General features: G+C 42.1%; 1 protein-coding gene across 4 annotated transcripts in view; it reads left to right on the top strand.

Moving 5' to 3' along the window:
• Nucleotides 1–4,587: 4,587 nt before the first annotated feature.
• The window catches only part of LOC115584480 (band 4.1-like protein 1), a 50,155-nt gene continuing 37,222 nt past the window's right edge, over nt 4,588–17,520 (top strand). For 3 of the 4 annotated variants that reach the window (XM_030421931.1, XM_030421930.1, XM_030421929.1), the window contains exon 1: nt 4,588–5,000. The gene's annotated coding sequence lies outside the window, so the exon portion shown is untranslated. The remainder of the gene's footprint in view (nt 5,001–17,520) is intronic. The other variant, XM_030421933.1, reaches the window with a different exon arrangement.

The raw sequence follows: 17,520 nt of genomic DNA, 5'->3' as shown, positions 1-17,520 counted from the left end.
ACTGGAGTTTATTGCATTTATAACTTTTACTCCTTATATTCTCTGTGACACATCGTTTCACCCCTTGCACACCCCTTGGACCGTTGTTCTTAGAGTTACGGGCATATTTTAGGATAAAGAGACTTTGGTTTTGACTTGCAATTTTCTGATGAAGGCTTGAGACTTCGTTTGAACTTCACTTTAAACAAGTTCATTGTTGGTAAGCTCTGTAGCGTGAGAAGAACGGGAACAAAACCTACACTGTATTGTCATTTATTTTGATTCCTTGATACTTCATACAAAGGGGAAGTAATTCGATCAATCATTCAATAAAGCGGCTAGATTTGATATTCTATGTATGTATATTCTTATATCGTTGTAATATATCTTATGTGATGTTATAGCTCTACATTTCACCTTATGCAATATCTTATATCAACACTGTATCACACTATGATATATCAATGTACTGTTTTGTATGTTTTTCTTTTACATGTTAGTATTTTAGAATATTTCTATTGTATTTCTGCATTAATACAGACAAACACTAAGTGTCATTATTTCATATCCTATTATGTAATACTATCAGGTACATTGTTTACATACAGTAGACTTTGCTGCTACTTATCACATCTCATCTATGTCACTTTCTCCTTGTAATTCTGTCTTTAACTGCTCTTGTATAAGACGCTACAACAACCAAACTTCCCCTGTGGAGATCACTGAAGGCTTATCTTATTTTATCTTATCCAAGCATTTCTCTCTGTAAAACATTTTATGCTGGTGCAGCTTTAAAGCCAGAGTTAATTGAACTTAACTTGAATAATTAATTTAGCATGGGCTCATGTCTGAGTTGTGAACACCATCTACGTTTAGTTTACTCATTTTAAGACTAAAGCCTGATAAACTTAACAGCTTAGATTGACAATATATAATACATGTTAAAGACAGATCTGATTTCCAGTTTAATTTCTCAGCTTAAAGCCAGTATTGTACTGGAATGAGTATAAAGAGAAGGCTGCTTTAGGGACTGAATCTTTACAACATAGTATTAGAGCCACTGTTAATGAAAAACAAGTCAGAGATTTTGAGAATTAAGTCAGAATATTATCAGAATAAGGTCCTACTTTTTACAGTAAAAGGCATAATCTTAATCACGAGTCATAATAGAAAAGGTCGCTTTGAGTTTGAAATGTAAAATATTAAGCTTAAAGGTTGATCAGATTATTCATGCATGTTTTAGCATTAAGTGAAGTTTGAAGGTTTTTGTTTTCCCACATCACTTTGAGTTTTCTCTGCACCTTCTCTCATCCAGAGACCATCCCAAATAGTTTGGATGTGTGGGTAATGCACAGCAGACTACAGGACAGGTGAATTCTGGCTGCCTTTGACATCATTGAAATAAAGCTCAGTGAGCTTTCATCATATTCTCATGGTATGATGACTGAACTCTCATCTCAGCTGGGGCTTGGTGAAAACCAGGTCCCTGCTGGACTCCAGCTGCTGCTTCAAACACATCTGGTTATTGACTCGTATCTTGTGCCTGCTTTCTTTTTTTCTCGGATAGAAAGAAAGAAAAAAGAGGAACCTATAACTTCAAATCATAATCAGTCATCTAATACATAACGTTTTGTTAAAATCTGGGCCTTTTCTCATTATTAGGACTTTTACCTGATTATACTCGGCTCAAATACTAAATAATTCTGGCCGCAGGTGACATTATCTTGATTAACGTCAGGAGAAAGAGAGCAGATCTCCGCCAGGTGTGTCTGGGAGCATGTGGGTGGAGAACAGGGACTGCAGGGCATGTCTGCATCAAAGTTGCAAAATAAATAGGGGAGATCATATGCAGGTTCCAAAACATCAGCGTTGTAAAATACCAACAAAAGAATCCACCGACATAATGTTTCCAGCACCTGCGTTGTCAGCAGCAGAAAGAAACAAGTTCCCAGAGTGACGCAGCTTGCGGCTCCTACCGACCAGAGGAGAGACGAGTCAGCCGTCAGCTGAGGCACTTAACAAAGCAGTCAATAAAATAGTTTTGTTAAAAAAACTTGCGGTTATAAGTCCTTGAGAACACACACCCATAAAAGTGCACATAAATATGAGGCTGATGGGGCCAGTAGATTAACTGTGGACGGACGCACACACATGCCTTGGACACACACGACCAAGCGCATGATCCCCTCCAGGCCTGGCAGAGATAACAACCAACATGTTTTCCATCAAGTCTGTTGTCTTCAAGCGAGAAAGAGAGGAAGAAGAACTTAATAGGCTCAATAAAATGGCTCAGAAGTCCATTGATTCAAATCATAATCTAAAGCCCAAAGACTTCAATGCAGAGGAACACCTGTGACTGCTTTACAGCTCATTTTACATTTTGCTGCAACTGATAGCTGGATACACATCCTCTGTCGTCAGGAAGATTAATAGCCAAAGATGAATGCACATGAGTCCACAAATATAACTTGTATAATGTTTAAGAGGACATGGTGATGACACGATCTCACACTTCCTATTCTCAGTCCTATTCTCATCCCTCCCAGAGAAATATTTAATTTAATGTCTGCCCTAAGGAAATACAACCATATGGTAGCTTCATACTTCATACAGCAGTGAAGGAGATTTATGGCCCTGCTCAGTGTTGGATGTGTGGGGCATTAACTGCAAATATCATACATCTTTACATGTGAGGCAGAGCTTGGAGCATCGTAAGTCACGTCTGGAAGTCTGGTCATGATTCTTTATCATGCGCTTTAACTTCCTGCAGGCATGTGTAATTACATAGTTAAAGAGCAAAACAAAGGTAGCCGACTGGAAACTGTTCAGGCAGCACATACATTAAACATTACAGGACCTGGTCCTCATGGTTTGGTATGTGTGCTTGATGGTATGTGAGCGCCACCATGTGGAGAAACCTCTTCTCAACTTTTTTGGACAGGCTTGTGACACCCACAGGTAAAATGTAATGTTGATATCCTAAATAGTTCTAACGATGGTCAAATGTAATTCAGTTAAAACAAGGGTTAATGGGTGAATATGTAGTTTTGGGGAAGAAATGTAAACATAGGATTAGGACTGGATAAACTGAATAAACAAACTGACATTAAACACAACAGAATTTCATGCACTTTGCATGTGTTTATATTTGTCGGACCCTGCCACCTTTCTAGCCTTAAAATGTTCTGGGGCTCTTATTTTCCCCTGAGCACAGCTTGTTAATTCAGTGCTGGAAAAATATAAATATATCTGAGTTTGTATAACTACCTCATTAATATTATAAATATTAAAATTCTGAGTTGTCTTCTCCAAAACTATGTAGTGACCCTTTAACCTCGTTCAATACATGGATGAACATTAGAACATATAGCTTTAGCCTATGCTCCAGAAATCTCCCCCATATGGCCATGAAGTCATCCTGCTGCTCTTTTTTTTCTTTTCTTTGCATATCCTGTAAGCAGCTGAAGGAGACCCACTGGAGCGTGACAGGAATCGATTTTCCTGCATGCACATTTGCATCTGAACAGAACACTTGTGCATGAAAGCCAACGAGGGCGTTCAGCACAGAAGGTTCCTATGAGTCACCGATGCAATTCATCACCCACTTAGCCTTCATCCATTTAACACACTGCTCGCTGTGCGGGGAAGTCTATGACAATTCTTTTCTACTAATGCTGCAAGTTAAAGATGAGCCTTTTTTTCTGCAAGCGTGTGAATACGAATGATGTCAGGAGTCAAAAGGAGAGCTAAATGAGCTCTTTTCGAGCACAATATAACAGAAAGTGGACATTCATTATAAAACACCTCAGCTGATCTCACATGCTCTAATGTGGATCCCTTTAAAGAGGCACTGTTTAGTTTTGGAGAGAAATTCAAATATTCAGAATTTGAATGTTTACAATATCAGTGCGGTAAGGATACAAACTCAGAAATATTAATTTGTTCTTAAAAAGGAAAATAAGGTCCAGAGAACACTGTTTGAAGTTAGAAAAGTGGCAGGGTCCGCCAAAGGTTAACAATTGTGTTGTCCTTTAAGGTCAGTTTGTTTTTTCAGTCATGAAAAGGATTTGAGTTTGTTTATTTAGTTTGTTTAGGCATTAAAACATGTATTAAACAACATGACAAATTTGTGCCAACAACACAAACACATTTCCCTGTCTGCGGTACATTAAAGGATTTCTGATTCTGATTCTGATGTATTTGAATCAATGATGATCCACTGGGCTCCTCTGCCAAATGCACCTTGCATTTGCACCTATTTTCAGCAGCTGACAGGAGCATGATTGACATCTGAGGGCGCTGTGACACAGGTAGGCTGCGGTGCAGTGGGTTGGATGCTGGAGGCTGCCCTCTTTATCTGAACACAGATAACATCTCCTCAGGGGCCCCAGATGATGATGAATGTGCTCTGCCTCAATTAAACAAACAAATAAAGGAACGAGTCATCAACATAAATAATGAAAATAAGCGGGATGCATGATTAGAAGTGAAATATCTCTTAGTAATATGGAACATGTGTGCAGAGTATGGTGTTTTATTAAATTAATTGTATTACATTCTCTTCAATAAACGACAGTGGTCTTAGAGAGAAGAAACGTGTTTGCATGTGTTGAGCCCACAGACTGCAGCGTGTTACTTTAAAGTGCTCTGCTGTGAGCTCGGCGGTGGGAAAAGATGACCCTGAAGAGACAGACGCTGCGTGCCACGCGCTGAGCGGAGCGGTCCTCGCAGATCACGCGCGACGTTGAGGAGTTCCCTCGCCTCCACCGTGAAAACGCCCCTCTACTCTCCTCCTAGCCCTTCCCCGACCGTGAGCCATCCCTGCCGGCTTGTAGCCCGTCTGCTGTGCGTCCCCCCCACCCCCCGTCCCCCCTTTCCTCCCAGCCTGCAGGGCTGCATCTCCCCGCGGCAAAAAGGCGCTTCTTTGGGGCGGTGGCGGTGTCCGTCTTCCAGCTTCCCCCCCGCGATCTCAATGGTCAGGATCTGGACCGAAGCTTGACACCCGGAACCTGACAGGACAGGTATGCGTTCTTTTTGTTTGTTAGCTGTATTTGTTCGTCGGTGACAGCGGAACAGGTGCATGCTGCATTCGCCGGTTGTTGTGGGATGACATTGTGGGAAGGGATCGGGGAGCATCTTCACACCGGCGACACACACACACACACACACACACACACAAAAAACCCGCCGCTTTCTGTGCATGCTCTGCAAAAGACAGCGCTTTGTGCTTCAAGTGTCATGGACGGATGGGAGAGGGTGTTGCCACAGATCTTTAATCCGACCAATATGGTCGGCGGGGCTGCTGTAATGAGCCGCACAGAATCAGGGCATCGTTGATTTCATGCATATCGAGGCCCTGTAGGCAGAGGGAGTCAGCAGGTGCACCTTTCTCATCGTCTTCACTGAGCGACACGGCCCGATCAGTTCCTCTGGACCCTCTCTGCGATCGTTCAGTACTATTCTCGGACATGCCAGCGTGCGTAAGGGCTGTGCTTTCTCTCCGTGGAGCTGCGGGCTAACAGCTGATGCTCGAGATAATGAGCTAATTGAAGGCTGAGGAGTGGGTTGTCGCGGGTGTGGCAGAGGGGGCAGGCGTGGGCGACTCGTGCAGTCTTTAGGTCGAAGTGTGAACTGTCACTGTGTGGAAGAGTTGAGTGGGCTCTCACACTGGACCTGACCCCGAGGGCTCAGAGTCAGAGGGTTACAGATCTCTCCTCCATGAGACCACAACTTCACGTTCATCCCAGCAGCAGACAAAGACAAAAGAAGCACACCCCGGAGATGAGCCAGCTGATCAGATCCATCCTCAAGGAATTTACTGGGCTTCCAAAAGAGATGCTAAAACACGATTCTGAAGGTGTCTGCAGGATTTCTGCCACTTTATGTTCAGTGATTTATGTGGACCATTGCATCCTCCAGACACTAGTTCCATTTTCAAACCACGATCACGAGAGAGCGAGTCGTTTTAGGATGCGTTTCTTTGTTCACATGATCCTCTGTCCTTCATGTTCAGCGGTGAATTCCAAAGAAGTAGGAGTTCAAATCAAATTTCACATCGGATCTTGCCAGGAAATGTAGAGTTCCAACAGAAAACAAACTATGGCACCCAGAGTGCATACAAGTCCCAATTGCCCCCTTTCATTTAGTCGAAAGTCTTGTATCACACTTGAAAGTACGGAAGAGGATTAGGGCCACACATGAATTTTTTTTGTAGTTCTGACTTTAAAGTCAGAATTCTGAGATTAAAGTCAGAATTCTGAGAAAAAAGTCAGAATTCTGAGAAAAAAGTCAGAATTCTGAGATTAAAGTCAGAATTCTGACTTTTTTCTCAGAATTCTGAGATTAAAGTCAGAATTCTGAGAATAAAGTCAGAAGTCTGCACATGTAAATTTTTTTTGAGTTCTGACTTTAATCTCAGAATTCTGAGAAAAAAGTCAGAATTCTGACTTTAATCTCAGAATTCTGAGAAAAAAGTCAGAATTCTGACTTTAATCTCAGAATTCTGAGAAAAAAGTCAGAATTCTGACTTTAATCTCAGAATTCTGAGAAAAAAGTCAGAATTCTGACTTTAATCTCAGAATTCTGAGAAAAAAGTCAGAATTCTGAGAAAAAAGTCAGAATTCTGAGATTAAAGTCAGAATTCTGAGAAAAAAGTCAGAATTCTGACTTTAATCTCAGAATTCTGAGAAAAAAGTCAGAATTCTGACTTTAATCTCAGAATTCTGACTTTTTTCTCAGAATTCTGACTTTAAAGTCAGAACTAAAAAAAAAATTCACATGTGGCCCTAATCCTCTTCCGTATGAAAGCCATGTATCACTCTACATTTACATTCAGGGCATTTACCAGATGCATTCGTCCAAAGCGACTTACAGCAATTCATACATACATTCATACACTGATGGCAGTGGCTGCCATGCAAGGTGACGACCAGCTCATCAGGAGCAGTTTGGGAGCAGTATCTTGCCCAAAGACACCTGACATGCAGACCAGGGAATCGATCCAGAGACCTCCCGATAACAAGACGCTGGCTCTACCATCGAGCCGCCCACATTCTAAAACCCAACAAGGCAACAGAATGCAGACACAATAACATTCGCCATTGTGTGGCAGAAGCATAAAAAGAGAAACAAAGTTATACTAAACACTGCAAACAAATGAGACAATGTATAATTGTACTCATCCATACCAGCTGTTTTTTTTCATTAGGATCCATGCATTACTCCCTGAGTAATCATTGTAAATGTCAAAAAACGGCCACATCTTACACAGAATCTCAAACCGGTGCCTAAAGTTTAACGGGTTCTAATCTTGGACGAGACCAATCCACCATGATTTTTTTTGGAAATCCGTTCAGGATTTTTTTTTTGTAATCCTGCTGACAGACCATCCAACCACCAAACAGACACGGGTGAAAACACTTCCTCCTTGTCGGAGATAATAACACAGCAGAAACAAAAGTGTGCCGAGGGAATGACGCAACAAAAGGCAGCCGGCTGGCGAATAAAATGCAATATAAGAGAAGTCCACATAATTGCACCTTTCAGCAAGTTTTTATAGCAACACCTCCAGACTCTGTCAGACGGTAAAAGTTAGCGTTATCAGCAGTGTATCCTTCTGTTCACCCTCCTCCTACTCACACAGACTGTCAGTGTATCTGTCTCCTTTGCCGCCACAGGCTATACAGTAACTCCAGACTGCTGATTTGTGGGGGCCGAGCCAGGGAGCGGGGCGAATTAGACCTAAAACCATCCATCTGTCACTCCGTGCATCCTCCACTCCGCTTTTTTCCTTTTTCTTTCACCTGCTCCACTTCCAGCCTCCCTCGTGTGTGTTACAACAGTGCAACTATATGAGCAGCGCCATCACACCCCTCGGCTTGTTCACATTAAAAAGGCGAGGTGTGGGCGGTGTTGTGTTAAACGCCTACGGGAAAGAAAAAAAAAAATATTGAATGCCTGTTTTTTTTTCGAGGCTGTTGTCAAGGTGGTTCAAGGAGTTTCACCGCACGTACAAACAGTAATGGAATTATGTGCAGCATTTCCCGCAGAGCCATTTGCTCTTATCTATGACAGGGAAGATGTAACAGACATTCAGGCAAACTCCTCGAGTTAAAACGAGGTGTCTGGGTACTAGCAAGGGTAGGGACTCCATTATTTTTTTTCCGGCCAGTGTGTAGCCTCGGTGCAATCCTTCACCCGTACACGTGTCATGAGGGTAAAGGTTAGGTCACGTGTTGGAGGAAGCACTCTTGAGTGTGTGTGTGTGTTTCTGTTAATCCAGCGCGCAGGCTTGTTTAAGGTAGCACACACACTTTCAACACTATTCTCCCACGAGTCCTATTTCAAGTCATCCCGTGATCGATTTGTAATAGCTCATTGAAGCGGGGCCAGTGGTCTGTTCGCAGCCAAATTGGAATTCTCCACAAGATAAACTCACGCTGCTGCAAAGTGAAGGGAGCTTTTCAAAGGCATATTAAAGATAACAACACGTAATAAACTGTCACTTTTTTTGCATTATCATCACAAATGATGAGTTGCAGGAGATGATGCCCAGCTCAGCTAGACAGCCCATTTGCTGTCCCCCCCCGCCCTCAGACATCGTGTTAAAGCTATGTTCGAGGGTTCCTCATGTTGCCTTCGTCAAATGCTAAACTACAAATCAAATGCTATCACGAGATGGGCCCGACAGCGTTTCAATTGAGAGCTAAAGAAGTGGAGTTCCTGGAGAAAATGGGTAGGACTGCTGACAGCTCGACGTTATTACTCGAGAATATATAAATGTGTTGAGGCTGAAGACAACCCTGAGGGGCCGTTTGAGGTAAACAGCATTTTGAACGTTCAGTTGTGAGGACCTGTGTAGTTTGAATGACCAAATGAAATGAATGAATGTAGGCTTAAGTACTTGAAGCTCAAGGCTGAGTAGTTCTAACCAATTCTAACAGCCCCTCCAAAGTCTGTCATGGAAAAAAAAACGGTGCCTATGGTAGATAAAACATGATAAAGTGCCCCTTAAGGTGCCCTTCCAGCACCCGTTCTGTGCATGCTAGTGCCTCACCCCATACGGCTTGTGTCCTGAATCTGCCACTGGTGCTCCGTACTTCATGTGGACCTTTGCATCCTCCTGATACTAGTTCCATGTTCAATAATAATATTGTGTTGATGGCAATATTCTGAAATATTTTGACTGGCTGACGTAATGAGGACTCACTGTCGACTTCAGGTGTGTGTTTTGTTGTTCAGTTTTTACAGAGCAGAATATACAAAGCCACGGTAATGAGAACAAAAAGGGCTGAGCCAACAGACTTAGTTTACCACTGTACGAGTTGGCGAGTTGAGCCAAAAATCCTTCAAGGAGAGCTCAGATGCTATTGTCAGTCCTAAAACAAGCAGTTTGCTCAGCTTAGCATCGGCAAGTCTTTGGCAAGTTGTACGCTGTTGCACATTGTAAAGAAATGACTGAACCCATCACATTTTCTTTGGCTAAATATGCCTCTCCACATGGCCGAGAAGGAAGGTATCCAACAGCTGTTTGTTGTTTACAAAGAAGCGAGCCAAGAAATAATTTTTTCACCCTGCCATATAATCCTACCTAGCACTTCTTTTGTTGCAACTGTATGTTCCAATAATTAAATACTTTTCACATGGTCAGGAGTATCAATACCTTAGCAATACCCAGAAACATTGTGATAGTATTATTAAAAGTGCATTATGTTGGCATTTGCCTTGTTCCTGTCGAGCTTAAATGACGTGTGATGCGTTAACGAGGCAATTGAGCATCTTAGTCTCGGTTCAGTGATGGCGAAAAACCTGAATTCACTTTAAACTTGAATTCTCACACATTGCACCTTTAATACCAGCGAAGAGGGACTCTTATTTTAAATTATGAGCAGAGATTGAGCAGCTTTTGTTCCATTTACAAGGTCATTTGGCGTAACTTCACATTAGATATCAGTGTAGTAGAGGTTATAAGATTGATCTCTCTCATAAAAAAGAATCCACCCTACCATTTCTCTTCAACATCTATAGCATACATCACATATTGCATATTTAATTTGGACAGTCTGAGCAGATTTGCGAGCGGCAGATTCTTCTCCCCGAAGGGTGTACGACTAACACGCTTAAAATCTTACATAATCTCCCTCCTCCACGGTGACACACATGCCGTAGATCGATGTCTTGTTTCCCTGACCTTTTTGTGTTCGTTGCAAACCATTTGAATGGAGACTACAAGCTGACAGTCTACTGTACATGAGACTGTTGGGCGTCGTCTTCCACCCACCACCGCTGTCTCCTCTGTGTCACCCGGGCGCCTCCACCTCTACATGAACTGTCACATTGTTCAGTACAGCGCCGTGCGATTGTTCACCTCTTCCTCCCTCTTTACGAGCGTGTACGCGTCAACTACCAAAATAATTTGTCGAAGCTGCTCACGCTCTCTCTGTCTTTCTTTCTCCTTTTTCTTTATCTTATTTTGATGTGCTTGACAGGCTATGTTAGGCAAGGGTTTCCATGGTAACTGCATGTTAAACAGGCACGCCTGATGTCTGCGTGTTAACCATCGTCAGTGGCGACACTCTCCTCTTTGGTCAGACAGACAAAAAAAAACTGAAGTGCCCTGCAGGCACAGAGGGGTGCCTGTCATTTTCCTGTCACTGTGGTGACGAGTGGTGAGATGTTTTGGCTTTTCTTTTTGACTCTCCGAGGAGAAACCCTTAAAAATGCACTGAGGGAAGTGAGGAATCATCCATGCAAAGGAAATTTGACTGTAGAGAGATGGTTGTCTTCAGTTTAATTGAGTGTGACTGTTTTGATAAAGTGGAATATAATCTGGGACTTGGAGGGTTTATCTCTTCACGGACAAATTGTAGATGATGTTGATTTTTCTAGGTAATTCATTATCAAGTTAATTCAAAAACAATTACCAGCGGTGCAGCTGAACTGTACTGTACTTTATTTATTGTGTTTATAACATGTAATTAGAACTTCCTACACTTCCTTCACTGTTCTTACTTACTCTGTTGAAGGTATACTCTGCCCAGCTGACGGTGACCCCATGACGACCCCTCTTAATTTGCATAATTAAGCAGAAATGCATAAAGAAAGGTAAAAATTAAATACATAAATACGTTTAGAAAAAAATAGATAGAAAAAGAGCGTAATAGAGAAAGAAATGAATACATTTAGAAATTAATACAATGGAAAATTAATTGAGAAAATAAATAAAAAGGGGAATTTATCCAACAACAAATGGATACAGAAGCAGTTCACAGAGAAATGTCAATTTATGTTACATTTTATAAATTAATTTTTGCCCACAATTATGTGAGTAGTATTAACACTGTGTTTTATATTCATGGCCTACTAATTCATTCATCTCAAAGGTGCAATATGTAAGAATTGTAATTGAAAACATTCAAAATATTACAACAAAATGTATCAACAAAAGGTGAAGGAATGAACTGTTTTGACGCTATGACATCGATGTATTATGTCTATAAATATATATTTAAGTTAACATGCTAACCAGCTAGCTCCCGCCCGTTTTGGACCAACTCTGTTCCCCACACTGTTCCAGCTGCACGGCTAACTCTGGCTACAGTTAGCAGCAATTAGAGGTAACTCGACGGGTGGACACTTCTGACATATTGTAATGGCGGTGGAATAACAGCAATACCTCTGTGATGTTACGCAATCAGTGAACCAGCACTGCAAGAAATATTACATTTGTGAAGCTCATAATGTTCCATTTCTATCCAGGCTGTCTCAAGGAGGCGCTGATCCAGTTTTAATGGGGTACTTTGAGCTGATGTGTTAAACTGCAGTATTTCACACACTGTGGACGGCCGTATGAATAGAACTGTATGTAGAGTCCGCAGTCTGCCTTTGCTCTGTCTCAGCGTACATGTGAACTGCTGCAGTATGTCTGTCAGCGTGGACTGTGTTTGTCAGCGAGTGTATCAACAGTGTGTCGTCGTGTCCTACAATCAGTGTCACCCACACAAGTGTCTGCACGGTGATGGTTCCTAAAAATAATCTGGTTGTTGTGATAGAAAAGATCCGAATGGGTTAGCAGCCCGAGAGTCATGTCGTATGACTTCAAAATCGCTGTTGACCTTTAATGTAATATTCCTGACACAATCTCCTTCACTAAACGGATGTAAGATCACTTTGCGGTGTCGAACGGAAGAGGTTGGGCTCTACCGCACGTGTAAACTGATGAATTTTTTAAGATACTCATCACATAAATCAAACCGTGCGTTCTGACAGCTGATTTTGAGAGATTTCACTCACTGATTGGTTTTAATCAGTGCGGATTAACTTCACAATGACGCCACTCCCCCCCTCACTCTAATAATCTAAGGATTCTGACACACGCATCTACCACCTTCTGTGACTCCGAGCGCTAACAAAGCAGACACAGATAAGTTTGCAATCATGTAATCTGTCTTTTCATATCAGCTCAAAAAAGGCTGCACTTTCAGCTCCTCAGATGTAGAAACTTTACTAACCCCTGAAGTTACCCTTGTGGTACTGAAGAGTCATTCCCATGAGAGAGTGCTCGTACTGTTGGTACAGGTAGCACCACCTCCCTCTGGGCCCGCTTCCTCTCGGGGAGGATGAACTTGCAGCCTCATTGGTTCGTAAGCCGCATCATTTATCTCTGTTGTGGTGTGACATGATTTGCAGCAGACTTAACGGTCCTGCTATGCAATCTGCCCCCGAGACTGCTGAGCGCCAAAGGTTTGGAGAATGCGTGTATGTGTTTCCACTGAACAAGGACATCTCGCCACTCCCACTTTCCCCAACCCCCCATCACCAACCATCCCATACCTGGTTTCACAGAGCCAGCGTCTGCCGGGCGAGGATTGATGGACTGGCTGTGTACGCCATTAGAAGGGGAAGAACTGATTACAAAGCTGAGATGTGGAGGGAGCTGCATGATCAAATGGCAAGGCTCACTGAGGACTGTTCTGCGATTGGCTGATACAGTGGGCGGCGTCTGTGGATGTCAGTGTAGATAGGCCTACTGTCATCACAGCACGTGTAACACTGCCTTTCAGAAACAGCAGCTACTTTAGGAATGCCTGCCTACACATTTAAAAGGTTAGATTAATTGCTATTCATGCCAATAGTCGTGGGAACTATTATAGTCATAATATTGTCGACAACAATTTAAAGTTTTGGTGATGCTATGACTCAGTGAAAACAGTAAAAACATCAGGGTCTACAGCCATGCTATGACTCTGTGTGGCTGCAGTTTGAGCTAACAATGACCACGCTAACATGCTGATGTTTAGCAGCTATAATGATAACCATGTTCACCATCTTAATTTTGTGTGTTAGCATGCTAACATTAGCACGGTTGTTTTTTCGGTTTTATCATAACATATCCTAATGTGTCGTGTTTTACTTTTCTACTTCCTGTCTTTGTCTTTTTCCTGCCCTTTTTCTTTGAGCACCTGTGGTTTAGTCGCCGTGTGTTTAGGGCTGCTTTTTTCCTCACTCTTTGGTCTTTTTTTGTCGCCTGTGATCCCGTCTCTGTTCCCTGATCCTCGTTTCTCCTCTGTGTTCCTGATGTGTCTAAGCCATGGGGCTTTATGTTCTGTCTTTAGCTTTCATGGACTCTCCTTGTTTCCTTTTTGTCCCTTGCCTTTGTGTTGTTTGCATCTTGGATTTAGGATTTTGGGACCAGCCAACTGGTTTTGTTAAAATCGGTAACTTGAGCCTCGCTCTGAGGCACAAAATGCTACAAGGTCTGTACTTCGAGATCTTTTCAGAGAAACACTTTTATTTACTGAAAGGCCAAATTAGACCTTATGAGTTTTACTACAAAAAGCTCACAGGTACTGGGTAGATATAACATGAAGTTAAGCTAATCATTTGGAAGTGATTATTTAAAATCACATTTAGCTTTTCAACCTGTTATGTTGTCAGTGTCATTTGGAAGGCGAATGCTGTGTTGTCTCAGTGACAATTTTCAGATGCGGGCAGCATGAAAAGTCTCCTGCTTTCTCAACGTCTGACAACTAATGAGACGTCATGTATGAAGGTCCTGAAAACGACAAAGGTGGAGGTTTTTTTTTTCATTTGACTCTTTGTTGAAAGCTGGCGCGTTGCCATGGCAGATCATCAGTCCCTCTGCACTGAACATTTCTAATGATAAACACTAAGATTAATGTTTGTGCGTGTCAGTGGAACCATGGAGAGGAATTAACCCCCCAGAATGTGCCAGAAATCCATCAGGGCGGCCAACCTGTCCAATTAACTTCCTGGGAGAAAAAAAAACACAACAAGGGTACTTTTACACTTGGCAGGAGGAGAAGAGACCTGGATCCATTTTTACAGTCGATTAGAATTATCCCTTTAAACGTCCCGAAAACAGACAGGTGGCTCGGTTGGAGCAAACTGTCTTTGTTTCCAAGTGAAAGAGGGATCCCTTTAAATCTCCAAATTGACAAATCCTTATTAGCTGGAGTAGAGATTGGAGCATGCTTTGTTCACTTTAGTAAAGGATGTAGCCACAAAGGAAGACTGCCTGGAGATCACAGTAGGCAAATTATCTACAGTCTGCCCTCTACACCACATTATACGTGACTCTTTTATTGTTGTTACTTCTACTAATGCTGCTCCCACTTCGATTCATACTTGTATCAAGATTAAATACTCAGCAATATTTAAACTTATTAAAAGGCTTGCATTAGGATGAGCAAAGAGCAATGATAAAAAAGCCTGATCTTTGGTCATTTTTATTATAACTCAAATCATAATCTTGTTTAAAATGAGGATGGTCATAAACTAATGTACTTATGTAACCAGGCCTTTTTTAGTCAAAATATCTGTTAAATGGGCCATTGTGGGATGATGATAATCACCTCTGCCAAGCTGAGGTTATGTTTTTGGAATTTGTTGGTTTGTCGGCACGATTAAACAAAAACTGCTCAGCAGATATTCATGACACTTGGATCGAGAATGTGTCTCAGCTCAGAATAAACCCCTTAACTTTCGGTGCGGATCTGGATAAAGCGACAGCTCCACCTTGTATTTCTCACTATCTTTACCATTGCAAGGAGTTTTTTTAATTCTCCGGGGAACGATGCATGGATTGAAAAATATGATATTAAGTGGCTGATATGTACGAGCGAGTGCAATTTTCAGCTGATCCCGATGAAGGATCTAGATCTAGTGGATTTAAAAATATGTTTTATTTGATATTTTATTAGGCTTACAGGTGCTATATGTAAGAATTAGCCACCTGCGGAATTCATAGTCAAAACAAGCACATGTAGGACTATTGCTGTCGCCCCACAGCAAGAAGAAGCTGGGTTCAAGACTGGGCAGGGCCTTTCTATGTGGAGTTTGCATGTTCTGTTTATTAATCTAGTTATTTCCTGTGTGTTTTCACCTGAAACTCTTACGTATTGCACATTTAATTGATTAAATGTAACTGTTGGGCGGAGGTATGCGCTGTACTCAGTGCAATTTTAGTTTAAAATATGTTATTAAGCTGAACTGCATCAGCGTTTCCATTAAAGGGTCGGCAATGTGTTCCAATTTTTTCACTTAACCCTTGCAGTTCTTCATCACTTTAAAGTGGTGTTGAGCGCCACAAATCAAATTTGTCCACATCTAGTCCATGTGTATCAGGCATTGCTCCATGTGTCTCTGAATTTGTAATTTATTTTTTGTAATTTAAGTAAACTGATCCTTTGAGCGTTTTCTAATGAAAGCACTGTGACAAAGGCGGGAAGCCACTGGAATCACCGGTTTGTTATATGGCAACACGTATTGCATTTGCGAATAAGGTGACCAAGTGGAAAAAAGTAATAATGAGATACACTATGGGGTCTAAAACTCACGGGGAGAGGATGTGAGAAATGCTTGTGAGGGAGGATGATGCAGCTGTCAAAAAAAAAAAAAAAAAAGAATAGTGCAAATTTGGCTCGTTCAAGCTTGGAAGGTCTGATCTGTAGCATTAAACGCTGCACTTTGAGCTAAAAGCTGTATAATAGAGCAATCAACGGCATCCACGGCAAGAGGGAGGCAGCTCCAAAACCTGACAGATGTTTTTTTTTTTTTTTTTTTATCTAAGTGAATTATTGTTTACAAATAATGCAGGTTATCTGCCTCAAATTTGATATACAGCTTAAAAACCTCTTGAGTCTGACACTTTCCTGATCTTACAACACATTTCCTGCGAAGCTTTGATCTCGCGACCTGAAGAGGTGCTGATGACACTATGGCTCCCGCTTTCGTCACATTTTACCCTCCCGCTGAGCGCCAGCCTCACTTTTTTATTTTCAGTATGCTCTGGAGGAAAGCAAACACTTGACGCTGTTTCCTGACAGCCATAATGTGTTTGAGGAGCGAGAGGAATCCACAGTGTCTGCTCCACTGTGACATATTTTTGAGATGCTATATTTGACAGATTTCTCCTGCCCACCTGCTGATGAATGACGGCCCTTTGGGCAACTGACGCCTGCCCGATGAGGCATCAATTTTTAGGGCCACTAAATTGACAGACTCTTTGTTTGAGAGATGGCATGAAGACAAATGGGCACCGGCAGGCTACGGTGAGCGGTGCATCATGGACATCATTCTGCCCTAAATGATCAGCCATCATGTCCGTTACCATCTGGCAATTTATCTGAGCTGCCCCGCTGCAGACGTTTCGGGGCGTCACATTGCCTCCATATTGCTTCCTTTTGTCGGAGGGGAGTTGACGTCGTGCATTTCGAGACGTCTTTCCTCTTCAGTGAGTGCGGTTTTCAAAGTCTTGCGGATGATTCCAGCTTACATCAGGAGAGCCTCGCTGCTGCCTCGGTAATGATCACTGTGTATCTTGACTGACTCTGAAATGTAGAGCGCAGAGGAGGTCATCTCCAGAGATAGACTGACGTGCTGAGGCTGATAGAGACCTGACTGTGAGGACTCAATGAATGGAAGTGGATGTGTGCCTCGGAGGATAATGTGCAGGAACGAGGCTGGATCCTGCTTATCTGAGTCTTATCTTGAAAAGATTTTTGATGCCTGCAGTGTTTCGTAACACACTTGAAAAGGCAACACTTTTTATGGACACAAAGCAAATTCATCTAAAGATATGATCTGCTCTTCTTGTCAGTCTTAGACATCGCAGACATCGGATTCATCATTTTCAGTGTTGACCTAAAAACAAAGTCAATATTTCCAGCAAAGTGTAATGTGATGAAAAATGTTTGAAACGTGTCGGCAAGCAGTTTGCTGCCGAAAAATGAGAGTTTAAAGGTGTCAGATTTCAATAGTCTTCTTTGGTGTAACAGTCAGCCGACGAGCTGTAGATGACTCATGGCTCCCTCCCATCCTGAGAGAACGATAGTTATTTTCACAGGTGAATGTGCTGAGTGTTGGTGCATCGTGTGTACCACCGTCGGCCGACGCGAGCAGGTCATGCTCTCTTTATTTTAGAGGGGGGAATTGTGAGGGTTTTAACAACCTGTGGTGGCTACGGCTTCATTCTGCAATTTAAAGTGACACGTGGTGAGACGATTCTTATCTTTCTTTACT

Source organism: Sparus aurata, chromosome 7 (genome assembly GCF_900880675.1).
Source record: "Sparus aurata chromosome 7, fSpaAur1.1, whole genome shotgun sequence".
In the NCBI taxonomy this organism is placed as follows: domain Eukaryota; kingdom Metazoa; phylum Chordata; class Actinopteri; order Spariformes; family Sparidae; genus Sparus; species Sparus aurata.
The sequence above is the reverse complement of the archived record's forward strand: the minus strand, read 5'-3'. Positions and strand labels throughout refer to the sequence as shown.